General features: G+C 40.1%; 1 protein-coding gene and 1 long non-coding RNA gene across 8 annotated transcripts in view; one reads left to right on the top strand and one right to left on the bottom strand.

The window, feature by feature from the left end:
- Positions 1 to 24,548, top strand: part of CACNB2 (calcium voltage-gated channel auxiliary subunit beta 2) — a 403,546-nt gene that overhangs the window by 126,344 nt on the left and 252,654 nt on the right. The gene's annotated exons all lie outside the window — the stretch shown is intronic.
- Positions 791 to 24,541, bottom strand: LOC129136257 (uncharacterized). The gene is made up of 4 exons (XR_008537727.2): positions 24,442 to 24,541; positions 8,568 to 8,666; positions 7,411 to 7,492; positions 791 to 2,639 (listed from the first exon to the last, which is right to left on the bottom strand). It is a non-coding gene; the product is annotated as an uncharacterized LOC129136257 (long non-coding RNA).

The following is a 24,548-nucleotide window of genomic DNA, read 5'->3' on the forward strand; positions in this document are numbered from 1 at the left end:
ATAGTTTTTTTTTTTTAATTGGGGTTGTTCACTCACAATTCATACTTTTTACAAGTGATCAGAATTGTCCTGCCAGTTAAAATAAGTGTGAGCGGGCTGGGCACAGTGGCTCACGCCTGTAATCCCAGCACTTTGCTAGGCCGAGATGAGCAGATAACTTGAGGTCAGGAGTTCAGGACCAGCCTGGACAACAGGGTGAAACCTCGTCTCTACTAAAAATACAAGAACTTAGCCGTGCGTGGTGGTGCATGCCTGTAATCCCAGCTACTCGGGAGGCTGAGGCGGGAGAATCACTGGAACCCCAGAGGTGGAGGCTGCAGTGAGCCGAGATCGTGCCACTGCACTCCAGCCAGGGAGACAGACGAGACTCTATCTCTAAATAAATAAATAAGTATGAGCTATACACTTATATATGCCTTGGGAAATATATTTGCGCAGTAAATGATTTTTAAAGGCATGTTTGTATGTATGTGTGTATATATACTGTGTGTTTGTGTGTATATATATGTGTGTGTGTATATATATATATATGTCTCCTTAAATCACTCAGAGCTTTTCCAGATATGTCTTAAGATGTCCTTTAAGGGTGATATTTGGCTTTTAAGACCTCTGTATCTTTGTATGTCAAGTTCATATATGTATTTTGGTAAGAAATTGATAACTTCATATTTGGAACTGCATGTGTTTTTATTAATAATAGCTTTTAATATTGGCCATGTTAAAATCCTTAATTTTTTTTCAGAGCTTTAAATTTGGCTTTAATTATAAACCTCACTACATAATGACATTTTATTAAAATTAAATAAGAGGCCGGGTGTGGTGGCTCGCTCCTCTAATCCCAACACTTTGGGAAGCCAAGGTGGGCAGATCACTTGAGGTCGGGATTTCAAGACCAGCCTGGCCAACATGGTGAAACCCCATCTCTACTAAACATACAGAAATTAGCCAGGTGTGGTGGCGGGCACCTGTAATCCCAGTTACTCAGGAGGCTGAGGCATGAGAATCACTTGAACCCAGGAGGTGGAGGTTGCGGTGAACTGAGATCACGCCACTGCGCTCCAGCCCGGGTGACAGAGTGAGACTCCATCTCAAAAAAGAAAACAAAAAAAGAAAAAGGAAAATAAGGTAAACTTTCATATAAACTTTAAGAAGCACAGAGGCAGGAAAATGAAATTAAGTTGGTGGTTGGCAACCTCTGGGCATGTGTAGAGAATGAGCTTGTTGGTGCATGTTCAGGGTCATGGGACCCTCTGGTTGCCTTAGCATCTCCCACCACAGCTCCAGTTAACACTGATCACTTTTTCTTCCCATTGGAGAGGCAGTTTCATGTGTGAATGACACTTCTGGGGCAGCGGCCCAGCCTTTGCACACCAGAGAAGCTCCTGCAAGTTACTTCATCACTCTGTGCCTCAACTTGCCTTTCTATGAAACAAGAATAATAATAGAGTCTTTCTCTCAAGTTTTCTATGATTATTAAATGTGTTAAACTATGAGAACACTTGGCAGCACAGAGTAAGTACTCAAGTAAATGTGAACTGTTTCAATTGTGATTATTCCCACCTCCCTCTGCATCTGAGTACAACTTCTCCAATGCTGAAAAAGAGCAGTCCCTTTTAGAAGGATGCCTTCATTGTTTTAAAGAAAGCTCTTGTAGAGCGTATTGAATTACGTAGGGCTGTAGTGGTCATCATCTAACTGTTCATTCATGAAGCAATTACTGAGTCCCTGCTCTTTGCCCAAGGCTATTCTGAAAGTTAGAAATGTAGAGAGGAATTGAACCTTTCATCTCTGTTCTCAGAAAAGTCTAGTCTAGCGGTGGAAATACATGAGTTTCCGGAACATTAAAATGTGTTTGACATAACAGGATTATCTGACAATAGGTATAAATAAATGGTATACCACCTATAGTAGGAAATAGCGTATAGACATTAAAGAGAAAAGGCTAGATTTGTATAGACTTACGGAGAAGGGGGTTTATATTCTGAGAATACGTTATATAAAAATTAAGACGTAGAGCAATGTATATAGTATGATTGCATTTATTCTACATGTGTTTGCATTTATATTGGTGTTTGCATGAGTAGAGGTCTAAAAGACTTTACCAGTATATGAACAGCACATGAAAATGAGATTATAGAGGAACAGGCAGGATTTTACCTTTTACATCATTAAGTATGTTGTAATAAGTATGTTTTAATTCAATAATACATATTTAATGTGACAAATGCCTTAAAATTAATTTATCCCTCACCTTTTTCCAGAAAGGCTTATAAAATTTAAATATGTTATCTCCTACCTCACTAGAAAACACTCAACCTGAAATGCATTGAGCAAAAGTAATTCATAAATTGAGGAGTCTATTGATTGAGAAATTGTCATATGTACTCAAAGTATTTTGGAATAAAGAAGAGCAAGGTCTGGCCTTCTTCTTGATCAAGAAGTGTCTCATAGCAGCACTGCTATGAGCTCCCAAATGTCCTTTAGGTCTGGCCTTCATGAGATGTTATATGTGGAGGTGCTTAACTGTGGGTTAGGGTTAAGTCCTTTGCTTTGCATGATAAGAGCCTGTTTCACGAAGGGTGATCTAGTCCTACTGAGTTGATTTGCACTGTGGTACGCCTTCGTTGCTGGCAGATTTCCTAAATAAATAAAGGTCAGAAGGAATATATGAGATCTAAGCAGGTGAATTTACATCATCTTAAGAGATATTTCCATTAATTTGTGCTAGCCTACTGAATTATCATCCATCACTAAAGATACACACAACTCATGATGGTTACATGGTCACCTCTGTTGGACATGGCCCCATCCCACTGTCTAAAACACTTTTCCCTTCACTTCTGTGATACCACATTCTTCTGTCTCCATTTTTTTCTTCCTATTTCTTCTAATCTACATATGATATATTCAATGTCTTGCCATATTGCTATTCCTTCAGGTGGTCATGAGTCCATCCTCAACTCTAGAGAAGCTGGTGAATGGTAACATAACATTTGAGGAATGCTCAAAAGAAAGAAAATCTGAAAGAAAATAGACCTAGAAAAAATGGCTAGAGAAATTGAAGTTAAACTTTTCTGCACATATGCTGATGGCTACCAAATCAATATGCCCTGCCCAGATCTTTCTTCCAAGTTTTAGACCCATATTCAAAAGTTTCCAGACATCTCTATTTGGAAACTCTCCAGGCACTGTAAACATGGTTATGCAAGACTGAGCTCCATCCTTGCGGTCCTGTTCCTCCCTCTCTCTGCTCCTCCCTTCCACTCTCCCACCACTACTTATGTCTACTCCTCATTTACTGGTTAGATTAAATGACATTTTTATACTCTCCATTGTCCAAGCCAGAAACATGGTCCTGTCCCTCTTCTTTACTTTCTGATCCATTCAATCATGTTCAATCATTGCTACTTCCTTGAGAGCTCTGGAATCTTTTCTTTCTATTCCACCTATCTCAATCCTAGTGCAGGCTGTTATTTCCTTCCCCAGTTACCACAGTAACTGCAGTAGTCCATTCTCACCCTGCTGTAAAGTAGTACTCAAGACTGGATAATTTATAAAGGAAAGATGTTTAATTGACTCACAGTTCCTTATAACTGGGTAGACCTCAGGAAACTTACAGTCATGGCAGAAGGCGAAGGAGAAATAAGGACCTTCTTCACATGGCGGCAGGAGAGAGTAGAGAGCAAAGGGGGAGGAACCCCTTATAAAACCATCAGATCTCATAAAAACTTACTATCATAAAAACAATGTGGAAGAAACTGCACCCATTATCCAGTCACCTCCCACTGGGTCCCTCCCTCGACAAGGGGGGATTATGGGGATTACAATTCCACATGAGATTTGGGTGGGGACAAAGCCAAACTATATCAGCAGCCTCCTAACTGGTCACCCCATCTTAGTCTTCATCCTCCAACAATCCATTATCCACATTGGAACTGCCATTGTGATTTTTTTCAAGAGCAATCATAGTATTTCTCTACTTAAAGCCCCCAGTTGGTTCCCATTTTCTGAGAATATGAGTGCAATCTGAGCAATGTTGCTATGAGACACTTCTTGATCAAGCCACTGCTTGTCTCCTTCGCCTTAATTCTCAGCACCTTCATCCTCTGGAGTCCCCCAGTGGCATTGAATTTCATACAGTTTCCCAACAACCAACACTCTTTTATTTGCCTGTGCTCCTCCACAGAGGCTGTTCCCTGGTCTCGGTTAGGTATCCTTGCTTTTCCCGTATCGTAACACTTACCCTACCTTATCCTAATTATCCCTTTAGTTGTCTGCCCATCTTTGAACTTAAATTTCTTTCATTCCCTTTTTGATTGTTGTATCTCTGTTGCCCAGCAAGAATGCCTGGCCTCTGACAGACACTCAAGACGTAATGGTTGAATACATATATACATAATGCTGGGGAAATATCAAATTTTTACTCTTTCGCTACTACCTCTTTATTCCTACTTGTCATTATAATATGTCGTTTTAGGGGATGGGGGTAATGCTCTCAGTCAGTCTATGAAGCTTCCCCCAGATACTTCATTGATTTATGTGATATATGTGAAATTTACTGTATACTTGTGTGTATAAACACACATACACAGAGCTTTGTGATGGTATACGTGTTCCTTGGTCTCATCAATATGCAGAAAGTAGAAGAGAAATTTGGTTGATATGCATAAAGTAGAAGAGAAATTTGGTTGCTACAGTTTGCAACTATGTAATCATTTCCTCTTTTGGCCTCTTTTCCCGATTTAGATGATATTCCTTGTATTTCTTTTAAGAATATAAAGCAAGAAGCAGCTTATTTACCCACAACAAGGACCTACTGAAGTGCAGAGGAGATCTAAGTTCTGATTGAAAGCACGAAATTGACTAAAACCCACAAACTAACTTCGTTGTAAAACAGCAGTTACAAAAGTAGGTAAATATGTTTAAAAACAAAAACATATTTAAAAACAAAAACCTATCTTCAAGCACAGCCATTTAAAAATAAAAACACCACCAGATTATTTAAAGCCTTGAGTTAAGGGCTTTAATGGCTATATGTATGGAAACCTTCCCTAACATCTTTACCATATATAAAACAAGCAGCTCCTATTTTAGGAGATGTGTCCTTCCTCCTTCCTTCTCCCGGTTGCAGCACAGGCAGGTAGCTGTTCTCTGAAGCAGCCTTTTGTGTTGTTGGTTTAGAGGCTTTCATTGCCAGCTGACCTTTCTGCTGAATAGATCTGTTTCCCATTGAGCCAGACTCCTGTGTGTGTTCTCTTCCTTGGTATTACATTGAGATAACAGCCAATACTCTTCTGTTTGAATCATCAGAAGTAGCTTTATTTTTTGTATATTGGGGTTTTTTTCTTCCTTGCACTTTTGTGATGAGCAGGTCACCATTCTTCTCCATACCACCAAAGGAATAAATAATTTATGTAACCTACCCTGATTTCCAAACAATAAACCTGAATAAAGAGAGTAAGGGACAAGGGTTCTGTTGTAATTTCCATTTCTTACCATTTTTTTCTTTCTTCCTTTCTTTTTTCTTTTTTCTTTTTTTTGTGGGGGGAGTAATATTTCCAGTGAGTCTGTGAAGCTTCCCCAGAGTGTCCCATTGACTTCTCTATGGTTGTTTCATTATTGGGTGAATCAGTTTTTTCTTTGGAGCAGTTACGATATTATGAAACAATGTGATAGCTATTCAAAAGAGTGGATCACAACCTTTTTTCTACAAAGAGGAGTGGGACATAATTTTAATTAGAACAAAGGCTTCTTAATGACTTTCAAGGCTCCTTGTTAAGGGAGACAGGGCAAGATGTCAAGGAATGGTGAGCTAAAAGAATCTACTTGGAAGATGTGGGATCTCTCCCTTCCTCTCCCCCAAGGTTCTATGCCTCTATATTCATAATTACCCTCCAAAAAACTTCAGAGAGGGTGGATAATATAATTCGGTGGTACATACTAGAAATCACCTCTTTCTAATTTAAAAGATAGAATTTATTGGAGGTTTGTAGCAATGCTGCTGATATGGTTTGCCTCTGTGTTCCCACCCAAATCTCACCTTGAAGTGTAATAATCCCCACGAGTCATGGGAAGGACCCGGTGAGAGGTAATTGAATCATGGGGGCAGATTTTTCTCATGCTGTTCTCATGATAGTGAACAAGTCTTACAAGATCTGATGGTTTTATAAAGGGGAGTTCCCCTGCACAAGCCCTCTTATCCGCCGCCATGTAAGATGTCCCTTTGCTCTTCCTTTGCCTTTGGCCGTTGATTGTGAGGCCTCCACAGCCATGAAGAACTGTAAGTCCATTAAACCTCTTTCTTTTATAAATTACCCAGTTTCAGGTATGTCTTTTTTAGCAGCATTAGAATGGACTAATACAGCTTCTTAGTGTGTACTTTGGGTCACTAGCGTTAGGATTCCCAGGGATGTTGGTCCCCAAAAAAATGCAGATCTCTGGGAACCATCTTAGACTCATAGACTCTGAATCTCAGGGATGGATCCTGATAATTTAATGTTTAATAATCTCTCAATGTGACTTCATTGTGCATCACTATTGTTTGAGGGCTACTGGCCAACAGCAGAGCTATGAAAGGAAAGCTGAAGGTTGGATCAGGGCTGCTCTGAGAATTTCAGTATTGGGAACTGTGGCTGGGCTCCTTGGAGTCTATCTTTTGAGGTGAGTCAGCTCACCTCAAGTCAACTGGTGTCAAGTGTCTCAAGGTTCAAGTTCCTAGGAGAGGGGATCAGAGTGACCTGGCTTGATCTCCCCAGGTCAGGAGAGGGGAGGGCTACTTGATTGGCTCTCTCACCATGCTTACAGACAGTGGAGGACGAAGAGGATTTCCCTGAGGAAAATCCAAGTGCTGTTTTCCAGAAAACAAAACAAAACAAAAACAAAACAAATAAAAAAGAGGGAAATGGATCCTGGGCAGATAAAAACCGCAGATTTTCTTTTTGCACATACACAGAACTTTATGATACCATTTTTAAAAGTGAACCATGCTCTCCTGTGGTGAAAGCTTAGAAAGTGAAGAATTAACATATTTAAGCTTAGCAGTGCTGATGTTCCTCATTACATAAATGGGGATTATGGAAATGGTGGCTAATAGTGATGGAGTTTATAAGGAAACATCCAGAATTCAAAATACAGAATTGCCTTTCCAGTAGGATTTGTACCTGGCAAAAACTTGCAGAGTAGGGACTCAGTATTTGAATTAATTTAAGTAGTCATGGCAAAAAGATTTTACTCAGATATTCAGTAAGTATTGGCAACTTACTGAATTATAATACTGAATTATAGTAGGAGCTTGCAGAATTGACTGAGCAACACTTTGAAGAACATATTTATAAAATAGCTAAAATGAAATACCACATACTCTTTCATTCCTTTCAAGGTACAATTTTAACTACTAGATCCAGTTCATACCATTTGTTTCTTCTTGTTGTTGGAATTTCTTCTTGTTGTTATTGGAACCACAGGTCTGAACAAACACTGTTCTGTTGAATATCTAGAAGGAAAGACACAATTTGGATTTTGCTTTTCCAGAAAGTTCCACTCCTTGGGGGTCCTACTAACCTCTAACTTTGACATCATTATGGATGCTGCAGAAATAAGTCAGATGTCCTGGGCGCAATGGACTACATTGTGAAGCCTGTTGGCAACTTCCCTTATATAAGGTTAATTCGGGTGAAATAAATCAACCCGACTACTTATTTTGATGAAAATAAATGTCAGTCCAGAAAAAAAAGAGGAGAGAGAAGGCACCTGCAGTGGAAAGGAATAAGAAAAGTATCTTGCAAATTGTTCAAACTATGAGTAACTATCAGCACCCCTCAGCACCATTTTTATCTGAAAGAACACTGCAAATATCTTAAAAAGTGACTTAAGATTGTGCAAGAAGCTTCCTCAACTTACTCCCGAACGCCTACCTCTCAAATCTGAATATGGCAGCAGGACAGAAAGACCCTAGAATTTCTCATCTTGTATGTAAGCACTCTAAGCAAGGTTTGCCTATGAATTTTTGTTTGATTAAAGATGGGTGAAGAGAGGGTCAGAACTTCTCTATGTCACGACCTCTCTTCCTTCAGGGTTGTACATGTTTTAAAAGAGAAATCCACAACTTTTTTTTCTCATATAGTACACACCTTCACTTAATTTAGTCTTATGGCTTTAAAATGTATTATTTTATATAACCTTTGGTCAATCCTCCTCAAAGCACTGATTTCATAGGATTTTCATTTCTGAACTATAGTTACAACATGCTTATAACCATTTAAAAATAATAGGATTCTTATTTCTATGGACCAAAAAAAACACTTAAAATTTCAAAATGAATCCCCGCTTCACAGGGAAAAACCATCAGGGCTGGAGGGTCCTTTTCTGATTTTTCATTTTTTTCTTCTCTGTATGATTTCTTATTACAGAGTTTTATTTTTTTCCAATGAACTTAACTATTGAGCCATGATTGACACTACAATCAGATTAAAGGATACTCTTTTAAAAGACACTGATTTGGACTCTACTCCACAAAAAAGGAGATGAAAGCTGGCTTTTTCTGACTTGATTGGCTGTTCTGTGTTTACCTTTTTAATGTCCTTGATGAGACAGGTGTTTCTCATGGCATTTTATGCAGTCAGTCAGTCAGCCGGGATTTCACTCTGACAGCTGTGCTCCATCGCTATCTGGAGAAAATGGCAGCAGCTCAGAGTTCTTACAGATACCCCTGTGATTTGATTTCCAGCTATAGACTTTTGTTTTCTGCCAGGCCTCTGATGGGTCAGATTTAAGTACCAATGTGCCATCTAAATACTAGCTTTCTGAACTCATTTCCCAACTTTATCCTGTTAATGCCAAACTTCTTTATGAAGGGGGAAGGTTAGCTTCATAATAAGGGAATAGATACAAGAGACTCCATACACACGTGGTTTTGAATATCAGCTTCTAGGAGCTGATGGAAGAGTATGCACAGAATATTAGTCTCATATTAAGCATCAGGAAGAATAGCTAGTGGATGCTGGGCTTAATACCTAGGTGATGGGATGATCTTTGAAGCAAACCACCATGGCACACGTTTACCTATGCAATGAACCTGCACAGCCTGCACATGTACCCCTGAACATAAACTAAAAGTTGAAGATTTAAAAAAAGAAAAATAAAATTTATTTTTCTAAAAAAAGAAAGTTTCATATTAAATGAGTGGCTCATGAAGAAAATAAAATTGGATTTTATTCTCCCATGCAACTCATCATGGTTTTAAAAATTTATTCTTGTTAAATAATGGCTCTGTTTTTTGTAAACTGCATAGAATAACACAATCAATGTTTTATTAATAGTTTCTAAATTACCATGCAGACCACAGAAGCTCAAGATTTTAAATTTTGAAGTAGGACTTTACTATCAGTTGTTATTAGTAATTTGAACCAATTTCTCTGGTTTCAAAATACGTGACTTAATTGCCACGAGAGTGGTGAAACTTTGTTCAGATTTAATGAGGAAATTCTGGTTCAACTTTTCTTTATTCCTTGTCTATCTTTCATACATTTCAACATGTCAAAGTATTAACATATATTTTATAGTAATCTCAAATAATAACTAATCAATAAATACAGAACATCTCTGTACCATGCAACAATTTCAGTTTCACATGATATAAAAGATTAGAACTGTTATAGACTTTGGGCAAAAGTGGTGAGCTCAGACAATTTCACGATAAATTAAACTTAGAATCAAAGAGTGAAACCAGAATAAGCAACGTTAAGAAGTGGATGATCAGGCCAATTTTATTGGAAACGTCAATCATGTACTTGCTAACCTACAGCCTTCTACTACATGAAGCTGCCCAACTCACAGTCACTGCCAAATGGCAGTTCTGTATATACAAACTACATGGACGGCACCCTCACCCCACAAACCAGCAGCCAAAATGTATTCGGTTGAGCACTTTGACTTAGGAATTTGAATGGAGAATTCACAGTATCACTTAGCAGTGGAGCAGGAGCTGAAAGATTACTGTATGAGAATTAAAGTCATAGAGGGCTGGATACAGTGGCACGCACCCAGCTCTGTAATCCCAGAGCTTTGGGAGGCCAAGGCAAAAGGATTTTTTTTTTTAAGATGGAGTTTTGCTGTTTGCCCAAGCTGAAGTGAAGTGGTGTGATCTTGGCCCACTGCAACGTCTGACCCCCAGGTTCAAGCGATTATCCTGCCGCAGCCTCCCAAGTAGTTGGGATTATAGGCATGTGCCACCACACCCGGCTAATTTTTGTATTTTTAGTAGAGACAGGGTTTCGCCATGTTGGCCAGGCTGGTCTTGAACTCCTGACCTCAGACAGTCCACCCACTTCAGCCTCCCAAAGCGCTAGGATTAAAGGCGTGAGCCACCACACCCACCCTTGCAGGAGCATCTTTTGAGGCCATGAGTTCAAGACCAGACAGGGCAACATAACGAAACCCCCATCTCCACAAAAAAATTAAAAAATTATTAGCCTGGTGTGGTGGTACGCACCTGCAGTCCCAGCTACTTGGGAGGCTGAGGTAGGAGGAGCTCTTGAGCCTGGGAGGTCGAGGCTACAGTGAGCCGTGTTCGTGCCACTGCACTCCAGCCTGAGGGATGGAGCGAGATCTTTTCTCTTAGAAGAAAAAAGTCATGGAGGGTCATGGCAAGCCAAATTCTGAGTAAAGAATCCCGTGAGGAAGTGGAAGCTATGTGATAAAGAATCTGCATGGAAAAGGGAGAGAGTCAGCCAGGTGGCACCGGGTGCAGACCGCAGAGCATGCAGGAGGAGTGGCCTATAAAGGCAACACCCTTTAAGACAGAATGTTGTGTTCATGGCAGAACACCAGAGTGAAGATCAAAAGTCGTCTCTGGTTTTTCTAAAGTCTTATGGTCCAGCTTTTCTGAGTTGCCACAAGTGTATATTCGTTAAGTAAGGCCCGGCCCCTTGTAGGGACTTCAGTGATCTCTGTTCTTTTCCGCCAAGTGGCCAACACTCTAATACAACTAGGAAAAAATATGATCAACCAAGGAGACAAAAGTGAGTGAGCACTAAATGTTAGCATAAGCTTAAATGATGCGACATGATAAATCAATATAAAGATGAAATATATACAGAGGTTTCTAAAACACAATTGATAATTAAAGCATATCTCATAAATTATGAAGTGAGACATACTTAATCTTCAGCTTAACAATGTCTACACTTATTCGTTTAATCAATATTTATTTAATGCCTAGCATGTCTCAGACACTATGTTATTCTTGGGGGATGTAAAGATGAATCAAATAATCTTTTCCCTCAAGGAAATCATAGTCTAGCAGCTAGAATGAGACATCTCTTTCATTTTTTTCTTTTTTAAAAAATGGATTGCTTTTGATTCCTGAGTCAATCTGTTATCCTCACTTAAGCAGATCATGTATGGGAATTTGTCTGGGAACCAGTTTCCTATAACCAGCTATAACACAATGTGATTAATTAGACATATATTTTGGCTCAAATCTTGGATTTAAGTGAGTAACCTAGGTACTATACAGAAATGGATATTTTTCAGGCTAATGGATAAAGATATGTGTTCCAGTAAATCAAGTTACAAGGAAAATATTGTCCTTAATATTGTTGTTACTATGTAGATTAATTTTAAGCTTAATTATATAACTGCTATGCATACATCATGACCAAAGAAATGCAGGATTTGGCTTATGACTTGATGTGGTGGCTGGGCACAGTGTCTCACACCTTTAATTCCAGCATTTTGGGAGGCCAAGGCAGAAGGATAGCTTGAGTCCAGGAGTTTGAGACCAGCCTGAGCAACATAGTGAGACCCTATCTCTACCCAGAAAAGATTTAATGTGGTGAGTAATAAGGAACTGGCCTCATGATGATCATGAGTCTGCATTGATGTGGCAAGAGACACTCCAGAAAGACTTCTGGCAACGTAGGCAATTGGATTTGAATGGAGACTGTCAGGAAGGCCACAGTCTTATATATTCCCCAGGTGAGGTGATCAAGGGATGAGAAAAGTCACAGTGACAGGGGCTATTGAGAGAAAAAAAAGAAAATGAAACATAAATATGATGATTTTATCTTTTTCTATTTTACTCATAAAACATGATTTATATAGACTAAAATTTTATTTGCGATAAGGGAAATGGAGATAGAAAACGGCTAAGTCAGAAAAAGATAGTCATTCTGCTTTTCACAGCCTATTTTGGGCTAATTGCTTCCTGAAAATAAATTTTTTAAAAAAACTTCTAGGGCACAGTGGCCACACTTGTAATCCCAGCACTTTTGGGGGCCGAGGTGGGTGGATCCCTTGAGTCAAGGAGTTCGAGACCAGCCTGGGGAACATGATGAGACCCCTACTCTACAAAAAATACAAAAATTAGCTAGGCCTGGTGGCATGTGCCTATAGTTCCAGCTACTTAGGGAGGCTGAGGTGGGAGGATCGCTTGAACCCAGGAAGTCAAGGCTGCAGTGAGCCATGATCATGCCACTGCACTCCAGCCTGGACAACAGAGAGAGATCCTGTCTTACAAAAAAAAATCTTTCGTATGTTTTGGTTTGAAATTGAGCATATTGGAAACCTCCTGAATTCTTCCTCTATACATTCCTTCACCCATTTCTTATCAAGGGCATTTTAATTTAGTTGGTTGGCCAAATTAATCATATCTGAAAGGATTTGGCTGTCTTTTTGAAAGCTGTCCCAGAACTGGTAAAACAAATGGTTCTTTTCTTCCTGGAAGAAATTCAGAGAGCCCCTCCCTCCCGGATCTCCCCATTTCCTTTTTTCTCTACCTTTCCCCAATGATCACAGTCAGTAAGAGCCAGAAATGGCTTTGTAACTCTTACGAATAATGAAAAGTCATTGTTGATGATTCGCACCAAGGGGGAAGGATGCTGTGGTTAGATCCTTGCTTAAGAAACGATTGTTTGTAACATTATTCATGTCTTTGTCATCTCTGGGTTCTGTCACTGCAGCGTGTTCTACTGGGATGTGTCTTTGAAGTTCACTTGGCAGACATTTGTATTATCATTTTAGCAGCATTTTCTTGCATATAATATGCCAGAGTAATATATACTAAAATGATAAATATAGTTTTTGCCCTTGAAGAGTTGATAATCTGACAAGGGTTGGCATTTAGTTACTAAATCATCCAAAGAGAAGTTATCATAAGAAGTATCATGACCTATTGACAAAGTTTTAGGCAACCTGTTAGAAATACTCAGCTTGGTCTAAACTAAATAGAGAGCTCTTCAAAGTCATTGGTACTAAAAGCCTGGCTTGAGCTGAAGAAAACAATTTTCCACCCGAGAGCTGGGCGCAGTGGCTCATGCCTGTAATCCCAGCACTTTGGGAGGCTGAGGTGGGCAGATCACTTGAGGTCTGGAGTTGAAGACCAGCCTGGCCAACATGACAAAAGTCCGTCTCTACCAAAAATACAAAATTAGATGAACATGGTGGCATGTGCCTGTAATCCCAGCCACTTGGGAGGCTGAGGCAAGAGAATCACTTGAACCCGGGAGGCGGAGGTTGCTGTGAGCCGAGATCGTGCCGCTGCACTCCAGCCTGGGCAACAGAGTGAGACTCTGTCTCAAATAAGTAAATAAATACAAATTATCCACCCAAGAGAATAAATTCTGGTGGCCACTTATTCAAAGTAGAATAAGTTCTACTTTGAATTATTACTACTATGTGTTGTTTCACCATAGCTGACACATGGGGATTATAAGTTACATTTACAAGAATAAAAACTAGAAAAATTAACCGTGAGTATTTATTGAGCAATTACTATTTAGCAGGTACTATCCTAAGTGCTTTACATATATTCATGAAATACTCATAACCTATGAGCACTATAAGAATCTTTGATTTTGTAGATGATGAAATTGAGGCACAAGGGCACTGTGTCCAAGGATGCCCGAGCCAAGATTTGAACACGTTGAACCTGGTCCTAAAGTCTACTATTGAATTCGTACACTTAATCCCTCTCCTAGTCACTGCGGCCCCTCTGTGTGTATTATAAAAAGGTACTCTCTTTGAGTGGGAAAATTAGAAAAATGCACCCTCACAGGGAGGATGTAGCCTCTCTTTATTTCACCCCTAACTCATCCTTTGGCCTGGGCTTTTGAACAGTACACAGAATGTACAACTGTACATGGCAGCCCTGTCTTCACTGTCTTCACTACCAGTCAGTACCTTTACAAATTTCAAGTAACTTTGACATGCATAATCTTATTTGATTTTGGCGTCAGCCACATGAAATAAAAATGACAGTTAATTACCTTTCTCTTACAAAACAGAAATCTATTCTCTTTATGTATTGATGTATTGATCACACAATAGGTACATCATAAAAACCAAGCAGTGGCCCAGGGGCAGGAAAGATCCTGGGTATGAACCGCTGTGTGCTTTACTATACTACATGCTTTGCACATGATTTAATTTACTGTTCACAAAAGCCCTACGAGGTAGGGGATCACTAACGCCTGTACACAGATTAGGAGACAGCTTCAATAAAGTGAATTACCTTGCTGGGCTTTCCATATTTTGTAGGTTGAGGTGTCTGAATTCAACCCTGGGCTATCTGACTTGAAATCTATGCTTCTTCCACCATTCTTACACCATCTCTATTTGAGTCTATCTGATTGTTTGGTGTAGACATGTTCAAACAAGATAATACTCATTAGTGTTGGACAATTGGAGATTAGGATAAAGCGTGCCTCAAGCAGAGAAAATTGCCCAGGGAAGATACATTAGGGAAGATACTGCCTGCTTCTTAATAAGCTAGAACAAAAAGAGGTCACACTCAAGATTATGAGCCACTTATTTTGTTAATCAGCACATACTAATGGAGCACCTGTTAAATGCTTGGCAGCCATTTAGGAGCTGTGTGGGAAACAACAATGAAAGTCAAACCACTTACCCTCAAGGGGATTGCCGTCTAATTAGTAAGACAACTAACAAGCCTGAATGTGAACACTGAAGCTACTTAGTAATCTCCAAGGACCTCTTTCAGTAGGGACTCATTTAGTGAATTTGCAGAAGAAACACACACAGATTGGGAGCTTCCCTTCCATTCTTTCCACTAAATGGTGGGGTACTGTTTGCTGTTGTGTGTGTCCAGTGATAACAGACCTCTTTCCCAAAAAGCACAGTCTGAGACAAGGACTTAGTGTAGGTAATTTCCTGGAATGGATGTTTCTGGGAGACAGAGGAGGAAACGCCAAAATAAAGGAACATTATAGCACTTTGGGAGGCTGTGGCACGTGGATCACCTGAGGTCAGGAGTTCGAGACCAGCCTGGCCAACATGGCAAAACCATGTCTCTACTAAAAATACAAAAAATTAGCCGGGCGTGATAGTGCATGGCTATAGTCCCAGCTACTTGGGAGGCTAAGGCAGGAGAATCACTGGAGCTCAGGAGTTGGAGGTTGCAGTGAGCCGAGATGGTGCCACTGCATTTCAGCCTGGGTGACAGAGTGAGACTCCATCTCAAAAAAAAAAAAAAAAAAAAAAAAGGGGAAATAATATTATTAAAGTTGTGGACAAAAGGGGTCTGGATTCTATCAGGCCCCCCTGGAAGATGTACCAAAACCTTCCAGAATTGTCCACTTTAAGGATGGCAGTGGGGAGCATTTGTTCACAGCTTCTGTCCCCTATTCATTGAGAGTTGTCTCTAGGGGCAGTCATTACTCCACATTTCTGGGCTGGCTGGTGAAAAGAATGGATGTTTACAGGTCGTAAGACCCTGGGGCAGAGTGGAGAGTCCCATGGCTTAGGTTTGAGGTAGCACAGAGGACGCTGCAGCTGTGGCTGGGTTCAGAGGTGGATTGACAGAATGGAATGCAGAGCAACAGAGGTGTCTGCTGCAAATCTCTTTCAGCCCCCTCCGTGTGTGAGCACTAGATGGCTGTCCTTGTCATAGATGAAAGATAGACCAGTCACCTGGGGAGGCACTGGCATCAGCCTGGGAAATGGTCAAAGCTGGGTTTTACCAGTAGTCATTTAAAGTCTCTTGGTCTCCATTTCCCATAAGATGGAAAGAGTAATAGTACCTGCCTTACAGATTGTTAGGAAGACTTATTAACTCAGTGTGATAAAATGTTTCATAGAATGCTGAGCACTCTTTCTGGCAAATATGAGTATTCAGTTTGTTGGGAAACAGAGATCCCAAAAGGCTTATATTGACTGGACAAGGAGTTACTTTTTTTAAGTGTGTTTTTTTCCTTTTATTGTCTGCCTTGTTCATTCACCTAGTATATTAGTCCATTTCCACACTGCTGATAAAGACAGTCCCTAGACTGGGTAATTTAGAAAGGAAAGAGGTTGTTGACAAATAGGATCTAATGAAAGAGCTTCTGCACAGCAAAAGAAACTACCATCAGAGTGAACAGGCAACCTACAGAATGGGAGAAAATGTTTACAATCTACCCATCTGACAAAGGGCTAATATCCAGAATCTACAAAGAACTCAAACAAATTTACAAGAAAAAAATCAAACAACCCCATCAAAAAGTGGGCAAAGGATATCAACAGACACTTCTCAAAAGAAGACATTTATGCAGCCAACAGACACATGAAAAAATGCTCATCATCACTGGCCATCAGAGAAATTCAAATCAAAACCACAATGAGATACCATCTCACACCAGTTAGAATGGCGATCATTAAAAAGTCAGGAAACGACAGGTGCTAGAGAGGATGTGGAGAAATAGGAACACTTTTACACTGTTGGTGGGACTGTAAACTAGTTCAACCATTGTGGAAGTCGGTGTGGCGATTCCTCAGGGATCTAGAACTAGAAATACCATTTGACCCAACCATCCCATTACTGGGTATATACCCAAAGGATTATACGTCATGCTGCTATAAAGACACATGCACAGGTATGTTTATTGCAGCACTATTCACAATAGCAAAGACTTGGAACCAACCCTTATGTCCACCAATGATAGGCTGGATTAAGAAAATGTGGCACGTATACACCATGGAATACTATGCAGCCATAAAAAAGGATGAGTTCATGCCCTTGTAGGGACATGGATGAAGCTGGAAACCATCATTCTGAGCAAACTATCGCAAGGACAGAAAACAAAACACCGCATGTTCTCACTCATAGGTGGAAACTGAACAATGAGAACACTTGGACACAGGGTGGGAACGTCACACACTGGGGCCTGCAATGAGTTTGGGGGAGTGGGGAGGGATAGCATTAGGAGATATACCTAAGGTAAATGACGAGTTAATGGGTGCAGCACACCAACATGGCACATGTATACATATGTAACTAACCTGCACATTGTGCACATGTACCCTAGAACTTAAAGTATAATAAAAAAATTAATAAAAAGTGTTCTTCAAACAACTGTGAGCAAAGATGGACTAGTAGATATAGCTCCCCTGAATACTAACCATTAATATGCAAAGAAGATTGATTTTGACAATGTCATGGACAACTTTTCAGAAGTTTCCAAAACAGAAATTGTAGTGTTATTATTATTCATCACTGATACCAGCCTATATGTAAGAATAAGTTTTTCCTTTTTTCAAAAATACACTAATGTGATTAAAACCTTAAAAAAATAAAAATAAAAAAATAGAAAATAATAAAGGAAAGAGGTTGTTTAACTGACTCATAGTTCCACATGGTTGGGGAGGCCTCACAATCATGGCAGAAGGCAAAGAAGAGCAAAGTCACATCTTACATGGATAGTTAACAGGCAAAGAGATAACTTGTGTGGGGAAACTCCCTCTTAAAAACCATCAGGGCTCATGAGACTTATTCACTATCATGACAACAGCAGGGAAAGACCCACCCCCATGATTCAATTACCTCCTACCAGGTCCCTCCCACCAATACGTGGGAATTGTGGGAGCTACAATTCAAGATGAGATTTGGATGGGGACACAGCTAAATCATATCACATAGTTGATCTGTTTTCAATTTTTATTCCACTGAAAGGTCAATTCAGATTTGCTAAAGTATCCTTGATTGATAGGATATACCTGGTTGGACACAATAAAAATCAGTTCCTTTACTGGAAACATGTGCACTTAAAGGAGAATGCTGAATCCCATCAAGGAACAAAACTTTCTCCCATTCTGTCCCCAGAAACTAGTCACAGAAGGGTTTGCATATTCTTTGTGGTGAGTGCATACTGATGACAACTTCTGTTTATTCCTCCAACCCACTTCCTAGAGCCAGGATAGCTTTGTGCATCTGATTCTTATGATGAAAATTGTTAGATTATTTTTGGGGAACTGCTGTGTATGAGGCAGTATGCTTGGTCCTAGAAATGTGAAGGGTATAAAAACAAAAAAATATATAGAATGCATTTCTTGTCTACAAAAAAAGACTATTCTGGTTGAAGGAACTGGATGCGAATGGTTGAGCTTTTAGAGATAATGGGGAACTAGGGAGTACTAAATCACAGATTTGGTCCCATTTTTACTTATCCAAGACCAACATAAGAAATTCAATGGGAAAGGAATTCACCTGGGGCTCTTTGAGAAATAATGAGCTAAATGTATTGGAGACCTAAGTGAGAAAGGCCAGCAGTCAGCAGTTCTATGCTCATCAAATTCAGGTTATGCACAGTCCTTTTCCTAGATATGTATGGTAGTCTTACAGATGTGGCACATCTGGTCTCCAGAGATGCACCTCTCCCAACCCATGAGCCATATACCCTGTATTCCTGTCTTTGTACAGTCCTCTCCCTTGAATCTGGGCTGCCTCCGTGACTCACTTTTGGCAGGTCTAACGTGGTGAAAGTTATGCCATGTGACTTTCAAGGTTAGGTGAGAAGCTTTGCAGCTCCTTAGGGTTTCTTGGAATGCTTGTTCTTGGGATGCTGTCTCTTGGAACCCAGAAAACAAGCTGTGAGAAGCTCAAGCTACATACAGCGGTCACATGTTTTTCTGTGGTTACCATCCCCAGCTGAGCTACCAGCTGATAGCCAGCACTGTCTGCCACGTGGGTGATCCATCATGGATGTCCAGCTAAGATGTCCAGCTAAGGCTTGAATAAGGCTTCACATGGCAGCCCCAGCAGCTATCTGACTGTTACCATGTCAGAGTCCTCAAATGAAAACTGCCCAACTGAACTCAGTGAATACACAGAACCATAAGATAATAAGTTGTTCTTTTAAGCCATTAAGTTCTGGGAGAGTCTGTTACACAGCAGTTGATAACTGGTACAAAATGTAATTTATGTCTTAAATATCAGCAAGGTTTTAATTTTTTTCACAGTTGTTACGTGACATTTTGAAGTCTCCATTTTTTTGTTTTTGCTTTTCTTACTTTTGACATACTATAAACTCGATCCTTTCAAATAGCTTTATGGAATAATATTGCTGTTCATTAGTTTTTAAATCATAACCTTACAGATGAAATTCTTAAGTGTATTGTCAACCCTTTTGTAGTCTGGTGAAGCCTACAGAAGTCTTTTATTATTAAGTGAATAATAAGAAATTTGTGGAATCACAGAAGAAACCAATCATGTGGGAACACAGTTTTTGAAATACTTTAAAACCCAAATCTGTGCTGTAGTAATATATGTACATCTATGAACACATTAAATAACACTATTGATGGGCACAATTATAATTTTGAAGTACCAATAAACATAATCATTTTCTAACATTTTGTAACATTTTAGCATGAACATTTTTAAACATGCAGCAAAGTTGATCCCGCAAAGAATATCCGTATACTCACTGCCTAGACTCTCCCATTAACATTACTTATGCTGCCGGGCGCAGTGGCTCACGCCTGTAATCCCAGCACTTTGGGAGGCCAAGGCGGGCGGATCACGAGGTCAGGAGATCCAGACCATCCTGGCTAACACGGTGAAACCCCGTCTCTACTAAAAAAATACAAAAAATTAGCCGGGCGCGGTGGCGGGCGCCTGTAGTCCCAGCTACTCGGGAGGCTGAGGCAGGAAAATGGCGTGAACCTGGGAGGCGGAGCTTGCAGTGAGCCGAGATAGCGCCACTGCACTCCGGCCTGGGCAAAAGAGCGAGATTCTGTCTCAAAAAAAAAAGGAACATTAGTTATGCTTGCTTTATCATGTTATCTATCTAACCATCCGTCATCAATCTTAATGGTTTTATGCATTTTCCATGTAAATTGCAAAGCAAATTGCAATTCTCTATGAATAATTCAGTGTGTATATAATTAACTGGAAGATGGACTTAAGATTGTGATTGTGATATATGTGAAAATATTGTAATCTGATGGAAAAATGTTGGTGATTCCTATTGCTGACATTACTAGGTATTGCTGTTATCACTGTGGCTTGTTACCAGTATTCATATTTTAAAGCAATGCTAAGTTTCAGTCAGAAGTTACTGAAAATAAAGATGTAAATTTGTTCACATTCAAGTTCATGACCCTACCTATTAATCGGCCCCATAGGGTCCACGATCTCCAAGTTAAGGAGACCTAATAAATGAAATGTGCAGATAGTCTATGAATAAGTTAAAATTCAAGGCAAATATATAAACTAATATAGGCATACTTTAAAAATCAAGCCATAGGCCAGGTGTGGTGCCTCACTCCTGTAATCCCAGCACTTTGGGAGGCTGAGGTGGGTAGATCACTAGAGGTCAGGAGTTCGAGACCGGCCTAGCCAACATAGTGAAACCCCGTCTCTACTAAAAACACAAAAATTAACCAGGCATGGTGGCTTGTGGCTGTAATCCCAGCTACTCAGGAGGCTGAGGCACGAGAATCACTTAAATATGGGAGGCAGAGGTTGCAGTGAGCTGAGATCACACCACTGCACTCCAGCCTGTTTGACAGAGTGAGACTCTTTCTCAAAAAAAATCAAGTCACTAATATAAATTCTGACATTTTTACCTTTAACATTTTACAGTGACATTAATGAAAGGAGCTTGGAATACTCCAAAGAGTCATGGAAAAGGAGAAGGGAGTGTTAGTGATTTGACATCTGTATTAGCTAGGGCTGGTGTAACAAAAGTACCAAAAAATGGTGTGGTTTAATACAACAGAAATTTACTGTCTCACAGCTCTGAAGCCTGGAAATTCAAAAACAGGGCCAGGCGCAGTGGCTCACGCCTGTAATCCCAGCACTTTGGGAGGCCAAGGTGGACAGATCACCTGAGCCCAAGAGTTTAAGACCAGCCTAGGCAACATAGCAAAACCCCATGCCTACAAAAAATACAAAAATCAGCTGGGCACGATGGCATGCCCTGTAGTCTCAGCTACTTAAGAGGCTGAGGTGGGAGGATTGCTTGAGCCCAGGAATTTGAGGCTGCAGTGAGCTATGATCATGACACTGCACTCCAGCCTGAGTGACAAAGTGAGATCCTATCTCAAAAACAAAACAAAACAAAAAAACAGAGGTGTTATTGGGGCTGTGCTATTGCTGATGGTTGTAGGGGAGGAGTCTCCCTTGCCTACTCCAGCTTCTGGTGTTTGCTGACAGTCCTGGCAATGCTCAGCTCCTAGCTGTATCACTCCAATCACGTGCTGTCTTCTCCTGTATCTTTACATCATCTTCCCTCTGTGCAGGTCTGTCTCTGTGTCCAACTTTCCTCTTTTTATAAGGACACCAATCATATTGGATTAAGGCCCACCCTAGTGACCTCATTTGAATCTGATTACCTCTGTAAAGACCTTAATTTCTAAATCAGGCCACATTCTGAGGTCCTAAGGCCTAGAATTTCAACACAGCTTTTTGTGGGGTCATAACTCAAACCCGTAACAACATCAGAACATTGTAATTCAAAGGAACACAAATTCAGGTTTACTTTGAAACTAAATATTTCTAGAATTAAATTTGTCCAAAGTTACATGGTTTAGTCTTACTTTCATACAACTCTCTTCTAACACACTATGTTTGTGCTGGATATCCCTTTATGAGTTTTAAGAACTCTGAAATGTGAAAAGTACAAATAAGTAATCTCTTGCATTCCTATTTTAGTCAAAAGATCAGGCTCCAAATTGCTTTATTCATTTTTTAGTAGTATTGCAGAAAATTTTAACTGAAAATTATATTCAAAATACTGTTTTAAATTTCCTAATGGAACTGTAACCAATTAGTCAACCACAATTATTGAACAACCATGAGTACTGTATTCCCTGAGGAGAAAAAACATAGTTTTTAGGCACCTATAGCAAAATGCAGCAAATGAGATTTATACACACAGACACACACACGGAGATACCCAGTAGATGCAGAATCAAGGCACTCTTTTATTTAAAAAATCCTTTTCTCTGCCAGGCACGGTGCCTCACACCTATAATCCCAGCACTTTGGGGGGCCAAGGTGGGCAGATCACTTGAGGTCAGGAGATCGAGACCAGCCTGGTCAACAGGGTGAAACCCTGTCTCTGCTAAAAATACAAAAATCAGCCGGGCGTGGCAGCACATGCCTGTCCTCCCAGCTACTCAGGAGGTTGAAGTGGGAGAATTGCTTGAACCCAGGAGGCAGAGATTACAATGAGCCGAGATCGCATCACTGCACTCCAGCCTGGGCGACAGAGCAAGACTCCATCTCAAAACAAAGAAAAGTAAAGTAAAAAAATTTTTCTCCAGTTTTGTGTCTATTTTAATTTTTCTTCTGATTTTGAACTGATTAAAAATTTCATATCTGCAACTTTAGTTGTAATATCAAGTTTTACTTTTTTAAAATTAAATGCTGATTAATACTGCCTCTACCCCCCCCCCCAAAAAAAAATCCAGAATCATTCAAAATCAATCTTACGAAGTTGTCTTCATTTTTTTTTCTTGTTTTTTTTTTGTGTGTGTGTTTTGTTTTGTTTTTTTTGAGATAGGGTCTCACTCTGTTGTCCAGGCTGGAGTGCAGTGGTGCGATCTCGGCTCACTGCAAGCTCCGCCTCCTGGGTTCATGCCATTCTCCTGCCTCAGCCTCACGAGTAGCTGGGACTACAGGTGCCTGACACCACACCCAGCTGATTTTTTGTATTTTTAGTAGAGACGGGGTTTCACCGAGTTAGCCAGGATGGTCTTAATCTCCTGACCTCGTGATCTGCCCGTCTCAGCCTCTCAAAGTGCTGGGATTACAGGCATGAGCCACCGCGCCCGGCCAAAGTTGTCTTCATTTTGAGTAAGATTTTTTAAAATGTAAAATACTTACCACAGAGAACATTTTCAGCAAATGGTAGCTATTATAATTGTAGATGCTGGATGGATGGATGGCACAGAGTTATCAGTGGCTTAAGCCCCTGCTGATAGCACTGATATTTACGTGACGTTTAGCTGTGTGGCCCCCTTTAGTTGTTTTATCCTTTAAAAAATTTTACTCCAAAATATGTTTTTTGAGGAGTCCTGGAACATTATTATTTTTAAAATAAGTAGGAACCATAATTCCAAAGAATTCTTAGACACATAAGGGCAACATATGGTCCTTTAAAAATATATAGATGAGCAATTCTTTTAGAGTAGGTTGAAAGAGACTGAAAGAAAAAAAATCCAGATGCCATTTGATTTCAGTGAGAGAAGAGTCTAAAAAGCACTCCTTTGACTTAATAGATCTTTTTTGAGAGGTATATGACATCTCTCTATCTTAATTTCCTTCTCTTTAAAGTTTTTTTTCTTTTTTTTTTTTTTTTGCCTCAGCCTCCTAAGTAGCTGGGACTATAAGCGCGCGCCACCATGCCTGGCTAATTTTTGTATTTTTATAGACACGGGGTTTCACCGTGTTGGTCAGGCCGGTCCCAAACTCCTGACCTCAGGTGATCCGCCCACCTCGGCCTCCCAAAATGCTGGGATTACAGGCATGAGCCACTGAGCCTGGCCTCCTTTTCTTTAAAGTGTTTATGTTAATACCTATTTCCCAGACTGCTTGAGGCTGAGAATATATAAATGTCTTTGTGCATATAATAGAAGCTCAAGAAAAGTGACATCCAGTTTCTGGCTCCCTCTGTCACCTCCCATCACCTCAATCTCTTGGTCAAAGTGACCATTCTCCTAGGAAGAAAAAAACTCAATGAAATAAAATAATAACATGCATTTCTTCTGTAGTAACTGACCTTTCAATCTAAAAGAACATCAGAATTTGGAAGAAAAAGTAAAAAGTGAAATAGATGGTTCCTTCCACGTCTATTTGTTTCTGAGCAGCTTCTGGTGGCCAAATGTTTTCTTGGTAGCATATTCCCTCCAGCAGAACCTTCCAGAATGCTTCACTCTGGTGAAGAGAAGGACAACAGGCTTTCTAATCACACGGTGTTGCTTGCTGAGGGGGAAGGCAGAGGTCCGCCTGTATAATCCGATTTCATCAACTCACACTAATCACTACTGATAGTAGCAAAATTTAGCCTGGATCTGCGCTGTTAATCTAGATTGACAGGAGGTAAAAGGAGAGGAACGCAAGGGCACAGGAACAAAGCGCGGAGCGCCAGCACTGATTTCCAGCCTTGCTCTTCCATCTGGGGCTTGTAATTTGCTCCCCTTTGGGGCTTCTATTTTTCTTACCTTATAAACAAATGTCCCTGGTTGTTAGGATACCAGCCTTTCACGGAGTGGTTTCATCAACAACAGGTGCGCAGTGAGCTTCTGGAACTGCAGGGAGAGCGATAACC

Source organism: Pan troglodytes, chromosome 8 (assembly GCF_028858775.2).
Source record: "Pan troglodytes isolate AG18354 chromosome 8, NHGRI_mPanTro3-v2.0_pri, whole genome shotgun sequence".
In the NCBI taxonomy this organism is placed as follows: Eukaryota; Metazoa; Chordata; class Mammalia; order Primates; family Hominidae; genus Pan; species Pan troglodytes.